The following is a 13999-nucleotide window of genomic DNA, read 5'->3' on the forward strand; positions in this document are numbered from 1 at the left end:
CCCAACATAGGATCACCTCGATACATAAGGCAAATGCTAACAGCTATAAAAGAACAAATCGACGTAACACAATAATAGTGGGGGACTTTAACACCACACTTACACCAATGGACAGATCATCCAGACAGAAAATTAATAAGGAAACACAAGCTTTAAAAGACACAGTAGACCAGATAGACTTAATTGATATTTATAGGATATTCCATCTGAAAACAGCAGATTACACTTTCTTCTCAAGTGCACATGGAGCATTCTCCAAGATAGATCACATCTTGGGTCACAAATCAAGCCTCAGTAAATTTAAGAAAATTGAAATCATATCAAGCATCTTTTCCGACCACAACATTATGAGATTAGAAATAAATTACAGTGAAAAAAAGTAAAAAACACAAACACATAGAAGCTAAACAATACATCACTAAATAACCAAGAGATCACTGAAGAAATCAAAGAGGAAATCAAAACATACCTAGAGACAAATGACAACGAAAACACGATGATCCAAAACCTATGGGATGCAGCAGAAGCAGCTCTAAGAGGGAAGTTTATAGCAATACAATCCTACCTCAAGAAACAAGAAAAATCTCAACTAAACAATCTAACCTTATGCCTAAAGGAACTAGAGAAAGAAGAAAAAACAAAACCCAAAGTTAGTAGGAGGAAAGAAATCATAAAGATCAGAGCAGAAACAAATGAAATAGAAATGAAGAAAATAATAGCAAAGATCAGTAAAACTAAAAGCTGGTTCTTTGAGAAGATAAACAAAATTGATAAACTTTTAGCCAGACTCATCAAGCAAAAGAGGGAGAGGACTCAAACCGATAAAATTAGAAATGAAAAAGGAGAAGTTACAACAGACACCGCAGAAATACAAAGCATCCTAAGAGACTACTACAAGAAACTCTATGCCAATAAAATGGACAACCTGGAAGAAATGGACAAGTTCATAGAAAGGTATAACCTTCCAAGACTGAACCAGGAAGAAATAGCAAATATGAACAGACCAATCACAAGTAATGAAATTGAAAATGTGATTAAAAATCTTCCAACAAACAAAAGTCCAGGACCAGATGGCTTCACAGGTGAATTCTATCAAACATTTACAGAAGAGTTAACACCCATCCTTCTCAAACTCTTCCAAAAAATTGCAGAGGAAGGAACACTCCCAAACTCATTCTACGAGGCCACAATCACCCTGATACTAAAACCAGACAAAGATACTACAAAAAAAGAAAATTACAGACCAATATCACTGATGAATATAGATACAAAAATCCTCAACAAAATACTGGCAAACAGAATCCAACAACATATTAAAAGGATCATACACCATGATCAAGCGGGATTTATCCCAGGGATGCAAGGATTCTTCAATATACACCAATCAATGTGATATACCATATTAACAAATGGAAGAATAAAAACCATATGATCATCTCAATAGATGCAGAAAAAGCTTTCAACAAAATTCAACACCCATTTCTGATAAAAACTCTCCAGAAAGTGGGCATAGAGGGAACCTACCTCAACATAATAAAGGCCATATATGACAAACCCACAGTAAACATCATTCTCAATGGTGAAAAACTGAAAGTATTTCCTCTAAGATCAGGAACAAGACAAGGATGTCCACTCTCATCATTATTATTCAACATAGTTTTGGAAGTCCTAGCCATGGCAATCAGAGAAGAAAAAGAAATAAAAGGAATACAAATTGGAAAAGAAGTAAAACTGTCACTGTTTGCAGATGACGTGATACTATACATAGAGAATCCTAAAGATGCTACCAGAAAACTACTAGAGCTAATCAATGAATTTGGTAAAGTTGCAGGATACAAAATTAATGCACAGAAATCTCTTGCATCCCTATACACTAACAACAAAAGATCAGAAAGAGAAACTAAGGAAACAATCCCATTCACCATTGCAACAAAAAGAATAAAATACCTAGGAATAAACCTACCTAAGGAGGTAAAAGACCTGTACTCAGAAAACTATAAGACACTGATGAAAGAAATCAAAGATGACACAAACAGATGGAGAGATACACCATGTTCTTGGATTGGAAGAATCAGTATTGTGAAAATGACTATACTACCCAAAGCTATCTACAGATTCAATGAAATCCCTGCCAAATTACCAACGGCATGTTTTACAGAACTAGAACAAAAAATCTTAAAATTTGTATAGAGACACAAAAGACCCCGAATAGGCAAAGCAATCTTGAGGGAGAAAAACGGAGCTGGAGGAATCAGACTCTCTGACATCAGACTATACTTCAAAGCTACAATAATCAAGACAATATGGTACTAGCACAAAAACAGAAATACAGATCAATGGAACAGGATAGAAAGCCCAGAGATAAACCCACACACCTATGGTCACCTAATCTATGACAAAGGAGGCAAGGATATACAATGGAGAAAAGACAGTCTCTTCAATAAGTGGTGCTGGGAAAATTGGGCAGCCACATGAAAAAGAATGAAATAAGAACACTCCCTAACACCATACACAAAAATAAACTCAAAATGGATTAAAGACCTAAATGTAAAACTGGACACTATAAAACTCCTAGAGGAAAACATAGGAAGAACACTCTTTGACATAAATCCCAGCAAGATCTTTTTTGACCCACCTCCTAGAGAAATGGAAATAAAAACAAAAATAAACAAATGGGACCTAATGAAACTTAAAAGCTTTTGCATAGCAAAGGAAACCATAAACAAGACGAAAAGACAACCCTCAGAATGGGAGAAAATATTTGCAAACGAAGCAACTGATGAAGGATTAATCTCCAAAATATACAAGCAGCTCATGCAGCTCAATATCAAAAAAACAAACAACCCAATGCAAAAATGGGCAGAAGACCTAAATAGACATTTCTCCAAAGAAGACACACAGATGGCCAAGAGGCACAGGAAAAGATTCTCAAGATCACTAATTATTAGAGAAATGCAAATGAAAACTACAATGAGGTATCACCTCACACCAGTTAGAATGGGCATCATCAGAAAATCCACAAATAATAAATGCTGGAGAGGGTGTGGAGAAAAGGGAACCCTCTTGCACTGTTGGTGGGAATGTAAATTGATACAGCCACTATGGAGAACAGTATGGAAGTTCCTTAAAAAACTTAAAATAGAATTACCGTATGAGCTAGCAATCCCACTACTGGGCATAAACTCAGAGAAAACCATAATTCAAAAAGACACACGCACCCCAATGTTCATTGCAGCACTATTTACAATAGTCAGGTCATGGAAGCAACCTAAATGCCCATCGACAGATGAATGGATAAAGAAGATGTCGTACATATATACAATGGAATATTACTCAGCCATAAAAAGGAACGAAATTGGGTCATTTGTAGAGATGTGGATGGACCTAGAGACTGTCATACAGAGTGAAATAAGTGAGAAAGAGAAAAACAAATATCGTATATTAACGCATATATGTGGAATCTAGAAAAACGGTACAGATGAACTGGTTTGCAAGGCAGAAATAGAGACACAGATGTAGAGAACAAACGTATGGACACCAAGGCAGGAAAGTGGGGGGCGGGTGGTGGTGGGATGAACTGGGACATTGGCATTGACATATATACACTAATATGTGTAAAATAGATAACTAATAAGAACATGCTGTATAAAAAAAAGAAAAAAATACATTTCTCTGAAGAAATAAATTATTGGGAAATAATGTTGCGTGAAAGAATGAAAAAAAAATTTTTTTTAATCTTCTGATGGAGAAATGTCCACAATGATCCTTTGCCCCTGTTTTAGTTGGGTTATTTGTCTCTCTGTGGTTGAGCTGAACGTGTTTTTATATATTCTGGATTCTAGTCTCTCTCTCTCTCTTTTTTTTTTTTTTGCCACACCATGTGGCATGCAGGATCTTAGTTCCCCGATTAGGGATCGAGCCCATGACTCCTGCATTAGGAGCAAGGAGTCTTAACCACTGGACAGCCAGGGAAGTCCCTGGATTCTAATCTCTTATCCAAGATATGATTTACAAAAATCTTCTCCCGTTATGTAGACTGCCTTTTCACTTTCTCAGTGGTGTACTTTGAAGCACAAAAATTTTAAATCTTGATAAAGTGTAATTAATTTATTTTTCCTTTGGCTGCTCCTGCTTTTGGTTTCATATTTAAGAAACAATTGCTAATCAAAGGTCATAATTTACACCTGTTTTCTCCTAAGAGTTTTATACCTTTAGTGTTTAGATTTAGGTTTTTATTCATTTTTAGTTAATTTTTTATATGCTGTGAGGTATAGGTCCAAATTCACTCTTTTGCATGTGCATATCCAGTTGTCCCAGCAATATTTGTTGAAAAACTCTTCTTTTCCAATTGAATTGTCTTGGCACCTTTGTTGAAAATCAACTGATCACAAAATGTAAAGGTTTATTTCTGGATCTCAATTCTATTTCATTGATCTGTATTTCTATCCTTATGCCAGTACCACAATGTCTTGATTAGTGTAACTTTATAGTAAGTTTTGAAATTGGGAAGCTTGAGTCTTCCAAATTTGTCCTTCTTCTCCAAGACTGTTTTGGATTGTTTGGCTATTCTGAGTCCCTTTAATTTCCAAATAAATTTTAAGAAAAGCTTGTCAATTTCTACAAAGAAGTCAGTTGTGATTATAAATTGTTATTTAACTTTTCTTAATAATAAATTACTTGTAACATACCTCACAATGATTATAACACATTTCAACATGAATATTGACAATCATACCCATATTTATTATTTTTGTTCATTTGCATTATGAAATTCTATGAAGGTGCTATTCAGAGGGTGGCAGTTGAAAGTCATAGCAGAAATTTCTGACTTTGTGAAAGTTTGTATATATTTTTTACTTTATTCTCATGAAGCATAATAATATACATACAAGAGTTACACAACATAATATTGTTTTTGTCCTTTTCAAATGCACCATGTGATATTCTTGCTGTAGAAGATAAATGTTAGCAAGATGGCTGACAGATTCTCCTTCTTCTTTCTTCTTCTTTCTTAATTTTAGAGTGCTGAATAATATTGTTCAATAAAAATATCCTCTAAAATAACTTCATTATATTTCTAAACTACTTTGGCATTAATCTGGAAGTTCAATTGAACTCTCACGTTAGTGGAATTTCTTTTCCAAAAGAGAATATCTGTGAATCAAATCAAATCAAACATAACACTTTTACAGCATAAAAAATATACTGAGTACCTACCGGAGGTTTAGCCCAACTCTTCATTGTGAAACTTCTTAAGTGATCTATACTAGTCACTTCTACCTGACCCAGATAAAGTGTTTCTTTAATTGTTGAAATGTGCCTTCCTTACCTCACCATTCACAGTCTTCTTGCCAAGGACTCTTGTGTTGCCACATTTAAGGATCAGTTTGATTTTGTCTCATGTAATGTCTATACTGCATTAGACACAATGGCCTGCTCTCTACTTTGTGAACTATGTCCTTTGAACTCTGTCCAGGTATTATACTACCCTGGGTCTCCTATTTCTGAATACCTGGTCTCCACTTTCCTTAGTACTCTCTTCTCTCTTCCTACTACACCCAAGGGACATGTCCTAGGCTACCCTAGTCCTTGCTTACCAGTTTCACAACAATTCTTATTCTGATGTGTTCTCATCCAGGCTAATGCTCCCTCTTGCCTAGAGGGCATAGCTATTGGATATCATATAACCTTAAATAGAGCATGTCTGGACGTGGATCCCCTTTACTCTCCAAATCAACTTCCTTTCAATGTCATTTCATAGTGGTAATAAACATTTCCCAAGGTCATTAGATTTCAGTCCCCCATCCCTTAATTCCCTATGTATAATTAGTTACCATAAAGTCCTGTGGGTATTTTTGGAAAGAATTCTCAAACCAATCTATTCATCTCCATTCCACTTTTACCACTTGTACAATTACTTATGAAACTTTTTGTTCATGAGGTCAAGGGCAACCTAGTTAAGAGCTTTAATCTGCAAGAGCTTTAATCTACAAGACATGCACCAGCCTAGAAGGCAAATAGGTCCTAAGAGCTGGGCCAGATACAATAAACTATTGATCAAAGTTGAAGGCCATTTTCAGATGGTATCAAGAAGAACCAATATAACCTTTACCTCAGGTTTGTATATCTACAACTCCCCACCATGTCTCCTGAATATTGTATGCTACTAACATATTTTGTTCACACCCACCTCTATACTTTTGTTTATTTGGTTAATCTGGTTGGTGGTACAAGCTTAGTATTATCCCATTTAAAGGTTGGTGATTTATGTCATAAAGCTTTAGTACCATGGTCAATTCAAGAATATGGTGAAGTACATCTCTAGGTTGGTTTTCATGAAAACCAAAAGGTGGACAGACACAGAGAGGTTTACTCTTAAACTCAAGACATTGTTCACTAAGTCAACAGGATAGTGTCAGGAACTGGAACAGAAGTAGAGTTTTCCAAACTAACAGAAAAATTCTGGGCAGGAGTTTTTCTAAGCTTCCTTAAGTTCTCTGCCACCTGTAAAGCAAAAGCAACTCAAACCTTCACAGTTAGCCCTATCTGAACTCTCCTTGTCTTTGACATCTAACAAGTCTCAGTATCTCCTGCAAAAGAATAGCAAAACTCGTATAGCCCTTTCCATTGGCTAGTGTATTGATCATGTTTTTAATATTTTATGATGTTTTGACATCTTGGGGGCCCTAGCTGGCTGAGAAGAGACTGCTTCTCCCAGGATTAGCAAAGTCCCAGAGATAATAAACAACTTGCCTGAAGACATACTTTTCATACACAAATCAACCAATCCCAAGTAAATACATAGTCCCTCCTTTATCTAACTCTTCTACACCAAGCAAATATTTCCCCTGCCCTAAATTTCTCAGGTTCAGTTACCAGACAACTAGTGACTACCCCTACAGCCCAGAGCCCACTTGAATTATTCAAACTAGCCATTTGTAAGCAGTTTCCCTACCCTGTCTTGCCTTTCTTATAGAAAACAATAAAGTCTTTGGCCAGGCTTTCTCTCTCACTCCTTTTTGCTTCCTGATCAACACTGGTGCTTCCCCATGTGGCCCTGCATCATGTGGTGTGCCCCCTCTTCTTGGAAACATAAGTAATTAAAATGTTCTTTCAATGGCATTAGCCTTTCCATGTCATCACTCAGTCACTTCCATAAATTAAAATCCCGTGAGTATAACTGAAATAGCTAGAGTCATTCTAAACACTTTGTATAGATGACCTCACTTAATCTTCACAACTCTATGAGGTATATACTATTATCCCCATTCTAACAAAGAGAATATTGATGTACAGAGAGGGTAGGTAATTTGCCCAAGATTCTATGAATCAGTGGCAGAGCTGGGACGCAAACCCAGGCAGAGCAGTGTCAGTCTGTGACTTCACAACTGCACTATATTGCCTTCTAAGGAAGTTGGGGTGTTCTATACGCTCAAGATACAAATCACTGGCATTTTCCTCATCACTATAGGCCTCCTGAAATGGTTTCCCTTCTTGTTTGAAAGCCTGTCCTAAATTATTTATCAGAATGAGGAACAGACATTATCTGGAGCCTGAAAAGCATCTGGTTCTGATCCTAGTTGTTGGCTTACAGTGAATAGAGAAATGAACATCTAATTAAAATTGCATAGAGTGCAGATGAGACAAGGGTGACAATCCATACTCTTTCTCTAAAACCTCTAGATTGCTTTCACTAACTTATATAGCCTCAAGTATGATTCCTCAGTGGCTACTACATGAATGGTTGTTTTGGTTGTGTAGCATGTAGAGTAAAACTTTTATTTTCTTTGTTTTTTAAAATATTTATTTATTTATTTGGTTGCACCAGGTCTTAGTTGCAGCAGGCGGGCTCCTTAGTTGTGGCGTGCGAACTCTTAGTTGCGGCATGCATGTGGGATCTAGTTCCCTGACCAGGGATCGAATCCAGGTCCCCCTGCATTGGGAGCGTGGAGTCTTATCCACTGTGCCATCAGGGAAGTCCCAAACTTTTATTAATGACACTAATAAAACTTACAGTCAACAACTGCCACACAATAATATTTTCTTTTCAATGGCTGCCTTGGGCCAATTCCCAGGGATAAGATTGAGTTAAAGAAAATTATGGTTGTTCTCATTACTTTCTATGTCTTTAACCTCTAGATTGCTTTCACTAACTTATATAGCCTCAAGTTTTGTACATGTTAGACATGGACTTGCCAACATTCAATTATATCATGTATATTTATGCTAAGTCATCCTACACTGTCTCAAACTATCATATCACTCTCCTCTCTGAATCTCCAACATGCCCTTCCCTTTCCTTATCCTTGACTGATAATCTCGTTTCTTTAGAGACAAGCAGGCACCTGCTCATCACAAATCTACCAACCCTCCAGCATCTGTACCTGCTTACTCTGTTGACTCTGTATTATAAGGAATGGAATTGGCATGCTCTTATCTAAGGACAAACCCTCACTTGTTCATTGATGTCTCCCTCCACTCAGGGCTTTGCTTCTCCTCCCTCTTCTGACTACCCCATGACTCTAATGACACTAGTTGTTCTCTCCCGATTTCTCAAGTTCTGTACGTGGATGTCTATCTGGAATCTTAAATGTAGCATATTCAGAACAGAAATCTTGATGTCCTCCACACCCCGAATCTGCTTCTCCTCCAGTCTTCCTCTGGAGGAGAAGGAAGGAATTCCTTCCTTCTGGAGGAATGATAATGACACAATCATTCATTTGGTTGGTCAGACCCCAGACTAGAAGTCATCCTTGATTCTTTTCTTCTCTTTCTCTCATGCCCTGCATTGAATCTACCTCTAAAACCAAAATATAACCAAGTGTAGTCACTTCTCACCTCCTCCATCAGTATCATCTTAGTCCTAGCCAGCCTCAACCCACATCTTATTGTTGTAATAACCTCCTAAGTGGTCTTTCTGCTCTCACTCTTAGTCTCCTAAACAGTGACCAAAATATTTTCTTTTTTCTTTTTTTCTTCCATTTTATTTTTTTTATTTTTTTAAATTTCATTTATTTATTTATTTATGGCTGTGTTGGGTCTTCGTTTCTGTGCGAGGGCTTTCTCCAGTTGTGGCAAGCGGGGGCCGCTCTTCATCGCGGTGCGCGGGCGTCTCACTATCGCGGCCTCTCTTGTTGCGGAGCACAGGCTCCAGACGCGCAGGCTCAGTAATTGTGGCTCACGGGCCCAGTTGCTCCGCGGCACGTGGGATCCTCCCAGACCAGGGCTCGAACCCGTGTCCCCCGCACTGGCAGGCAGACTCCCAACCACTGTGCCACCAGGGAAGCCCCTCTTCCATTTTATGAAGATATAATTGACATACAGTACTATACAAGTTTAAGGTATACAGCATAATGATTTGACTTACATACATCATGAAGTGATTATCACAGTAAGTTCAGTGAACATCCATCATCTTATATAGATACAAAGTTAAAGAAATAGAAAAAGTTTTTTCCTTGTGATAAGACCTCTTAGGATTGCTTTCTTAACAACTTTCATATACAACATACAGCAGTGTTAATTTTATTTATCATGTTGTATATTACATCCCTAGTACTTATTTATATTATAACTGGAAGTGTGTATCTTTTGATTGCCTTCATCCAATTCTCCCTCCCCCCACACCTCATCTTTGGAAACCATAAATCTGACCTCTTTTTCTTTGAGTTTGTTTGTTCTTGAAGTATAATTGTCCTACAACACTATATTAGTTTCTGTTACACAACATAGTGATTTGATATTCTATATAGTTCTAAATGATCACCACGATAAGTCTAATTACTGTCTGTCACCATAAAAAGATATTACATAATTATTCACTGTGATCCCCATATTGTATTCACACTCATAACTCACTTATAGTCCTACTGGAAGCTTGTACCTCTTCATCTCCCTCACCTATTTCTGTTTTATCCCATCCATCTCCCCTCTGGCAATCACCTGTTTGTTCTCTGTATCTATGACTGTTTCTGTTTCATTATGTTTGTTCATTTGTTTTGTTTTAAGGATTCTATATATAAGTTAAATCATACTGTATTTGTCTTTCTCTGATTTATTTCACTTAGCATAATACCCTAAGTTCACACATATTGTCACAAATGACAAGATTTCATTCTTTTTTTTTAAATTAATTAATTCGTTTGTTTTTATTTTTGGCTGTGTTGGGTCTTCGTTGTTGCGTGCGGGCTTTCTTTAGCTGCAGCGAGCGGGGGCTACTCTTCATTGCAGTGTGTGGGCTTCTCATTGTCATGGCTTCTCTTGTTGTGGAGCATAGGCTCTAGGCACGCAGGCTTCAGTAGTTGTGGCTCACAGGCTCTAGAGTGCAGGCTCAGTATTTGTGGTGCACGGGTTTAGTTCCTCCGCAGCGTGTGGGATCTTCCCAGACCTGGGATCAAACCCATGTCCCCTGCATTGATAGGCAGATTCTTAACCACTGTGCCACCAGGGAAGCCCTTCATTCTTTTTTTATGGGTGAGTAATATTCTACTGAACATATATACCACATCTTTTTTTATCCATTCACCTATCTTAAGCAACTTTGGTTGCTTCCATATCTTGGCTATTGTAAATAATGCTGCAGTGAACATAAGGGTGCATATATCTTTTCTAATTAGTGTTTTCATTTTCTTCAGATAAATACCCAGGAGAGGAATTGCCCAACCATATGGTATTTCTATTTTCACTTTTTAAAGGAAACTCCATATTGTTTTCCACAATTGTTGCATCAATTTACATTCCCACCAACAGCACACAAGGGTTCTCTTTTTTCCACATCCTTGCTAACACTTGTCTTTTTGATAATAGCTATCCTGACAGGTATGAGGTGATATCTGTCCCTCAGACCAGAGCTACAGACTAACCAGGGCTAGTAGGATCTGTATTAAGAGAAAAGGGCTATCTCTTAATGAGAGGGTGATATCTCATTGTGGTTTTGATTTGTATTTCCCTAAAGATTAGTGATGTTGAGCACCTTTTCATATGCTTGTTAGCCATCTATATGTCTTCTTTGGAAAAATGCTAATCAGGTCCTCTGCCCATTTTTTAATCAGATGTTCATTTTTTTTGATGTTGAGATGTGTGAGGTCTTTGTATATTTTGGATATTTACCTCTTATTGGATATATCATTTGCAAATATCTTCTCCCATTCAGTAGGCAACCTTTTCATTTTGGTGATAGTTTCCTTCACTGTGCAAACCTATTTTAGTTTGATGTAGTCCCATTTGTTTATTTTTGCTTTTGTTTTCCTTGCCTGAGGAGACATATCCAAAAAAATATTGCTAAGACTGATGTCAAAGAGCATACTGCCTAAGTTTACTTTTATGGTTTCAGACTTTACACTTACGTCTTTATCCACTTTGAATTTATTTCTGTGCATGGTGTGAGAGAATAGTGCAGTTCGATTCTTTTGCATGTAGCTGTCCAATTTTCCCAACACCATTCATCAAAGAGGCTATCTTTTCCCCATTGTATATTCTTGCCTCCTTGTTGTAGATTAATTGTCCCTGTAAGTGTGGGTTCATTTCTGGGCTCTCTATTCTGCTCCATTGATCTGTGTGTCTTTGGGGGGCCAGTAACATACTGTCTTGATTACTGTAGCTTTGTAGTATAGTTTAAAATCAGGGAACATGCTAAGTCCAGTTTTGTTCTTCTTTCTCAAGATTGCTTTGGCTATTTGGGGTCTTTTGTGCTTCCAAGTAAATTTTAGAATTATTTGTTCTAGTTCTGTAAAAAAACAGCATTGGTACTTAAATAGTGGTTGCATTGATTCTGTAGATTGCCTTGTGTAGTATGGTCATTTTAACAAAATTAATTTTTTCAATCCATGAGCACAGTATATCTTTCCATTTGTTTGTGTTGTCTTCAGTTTCTTTCATTAGTGTCTTGTAGTTTTCCAAGTATAGATATTTTACTTCCTTAGATTTATTCCTAGGTATTCTTTTTGATGTGATTGTAGATGAGATTGTGTTCTTAATTTCTCTTTCTGATAGTTCATTGTTAACATACAGAAATGCAACAGATTTCTGTATATTAATTTTGTATCCTGCAATGTTACTAAATTCATTGATAACTTCTAGTAGTTTTTTGGTGGCATCTTTAGGATTTTCTATGTATGGTATAATGACATCTGCAAACAGTGAGTTTTACTTCTTCCTTTCCAATTTGGATTCCTTTTATTTATTTATTTATTTATTTTTTTGTCTGATTACTGTGGCTAGGCCTTCCAATACTATGTTGAATAAAAGTGCTGGGAGTGGGCATCCTTGTATCGTTCCTAACCGTAAAGGAAATTCGTTCAGCTCTTCACTTTTAAATATGATGTTAGCTGTGGGCTTGTCATATATGGTTTTTATCATATTGAGGTATGCTCCCTCTATACCCACTATGTTGAAAGTTTTTATCATGAATGGATGTTGAATTCTGTCAAATGCTTTTTCTGAATCTATTTAGATGATCATGTGATTTTTAGCCTTCCTTCTGGTAATGTGGTATATCACATTGATTGATTTGCAAATATTGTTCCACCCTTGAATCCTGGGATAAATCCTACTTGATCATGGTGTATGATCCTTTTAATGTACATGTATTGTTGAGATAAGTTTGCTAATATTTTGTTGAGGATTTTCTGCATCTGTGTTCATCAGTGATGTTGACCTGTAATTTTCCTTTTTTGGTGATATCTTTGCCTGGTTTTGGTATCAGGATGATACTGGCCTTATAGAATGAGTTTGGAAGCATTTCTTCTTCTGCAATTTTTTGGAATAGTTGAGAAGCATAGGTGTTAACTCTTCTCTAAATGTTTGATAGAATTCACCTCTGAAACTATCCAGTCCTGGACTTTGGTTTTTGGGAGTTTTAAAAATTACTGACTCAATTTCATTACTAGTAATTGATTTGTTTATATTTTCTATTTCTTCCTGGTTCAGTCTTGGGAGGTTGTACATTTCTAGGAATTTGTCCATTTCTTCCAGGATGTCCATTTTATTGGCATATAATTGATTATAGTGATCTCTTATGATCCTTTGTATTTCTGTGTTGTCAGTTGTAACTTCCCCTTTTTCATTTCCAGTTTTACTGTTTAGGCCTTCTCTCTTTTTTTCTTGATGAGTCTGACTAAAGGTTTATCAATTTTATTTATCTTTCTAAGAACCAGCTCTTAGTTTCATTGACCTTTTCTAGTTTTTTTTGGTCTCTATTTCATTTATTTCTGTTCTGATCTTTTAATTTCTTTCGTTCTACTAACTTGCTAACTTTGGGTCTTGAAAGACCCAAAGTCTTTTTCTAGACTTCTAGTCTTTTCTAGTTTTATTTTTCTAGCAAGTTTTCTAGTTTCTTTAGGTGTAAAGTTAGGTTGCTTATTTGAGATTTTTCTTGTTTCCTGACATAGGCTTGTATCACTAAACTTCCCTCTTGTAACTGCTTTTGCTGCATCCATAGATTTTGGAATGTAGTGCTTCCATTTTCATTTGTCTTGAAGTATTTTCTGATTTCCTCTTTGATTTATTCATTGTCCCATTGGTCTTTTAGTAGTATGTTGTTAAACATATGTTTGTGTTTTTTCTATTTTTCTTCCTGTAATTTCTATCATCTTACCCTTGTGGCTGGAAAAAAAGATGCTTGATATAATCTCTATCCTCTTAAATTTACTTGTTTTGTAGCCTAGCATATGATCTATCCTGGAGAACATCCCATATGCACTTGAAAAGAATATGTCCTCTGCTATTTTTGGATGAAATGTCCTAAAGATATCTATTAAGTCCAACTGGTCTAATGTGTTGTTTAATACCACTGTTTCCTTATTGATTTTCTGTCTGGATAAACTGTCTGTTGATGTAAGTGGGGTGATAAAGTCCCCTACTATTATTGTGTTATTGTCAATTTCTCCCTTTATGTCTGTTAATATTTGCTTTACATATTTAGGTGCTCCAGTATTAGGTGATTATGCGTTAGTGAGTGTACTATCCTCTTCTTGTATTGATTGTGTTGTCATTATATAAT

This window comes from Balaenoptera musculus, chromosome 8 (genome assembly GCF_009873245.2).
Source record: "Balaenoptera musculus isolate JJ_BM4_2016_0621 chromosome 8, mBalMus1.pri.v3, whole genome shotgun sequence".
NCBI classification, from domain to species: domain Eukaryota; kingdom Metazoa; phylum Chordata; class Mammalia; order Artiodactyla; family Balaenopteridae; genus Balaenoptera; species Balaenoptera musculus.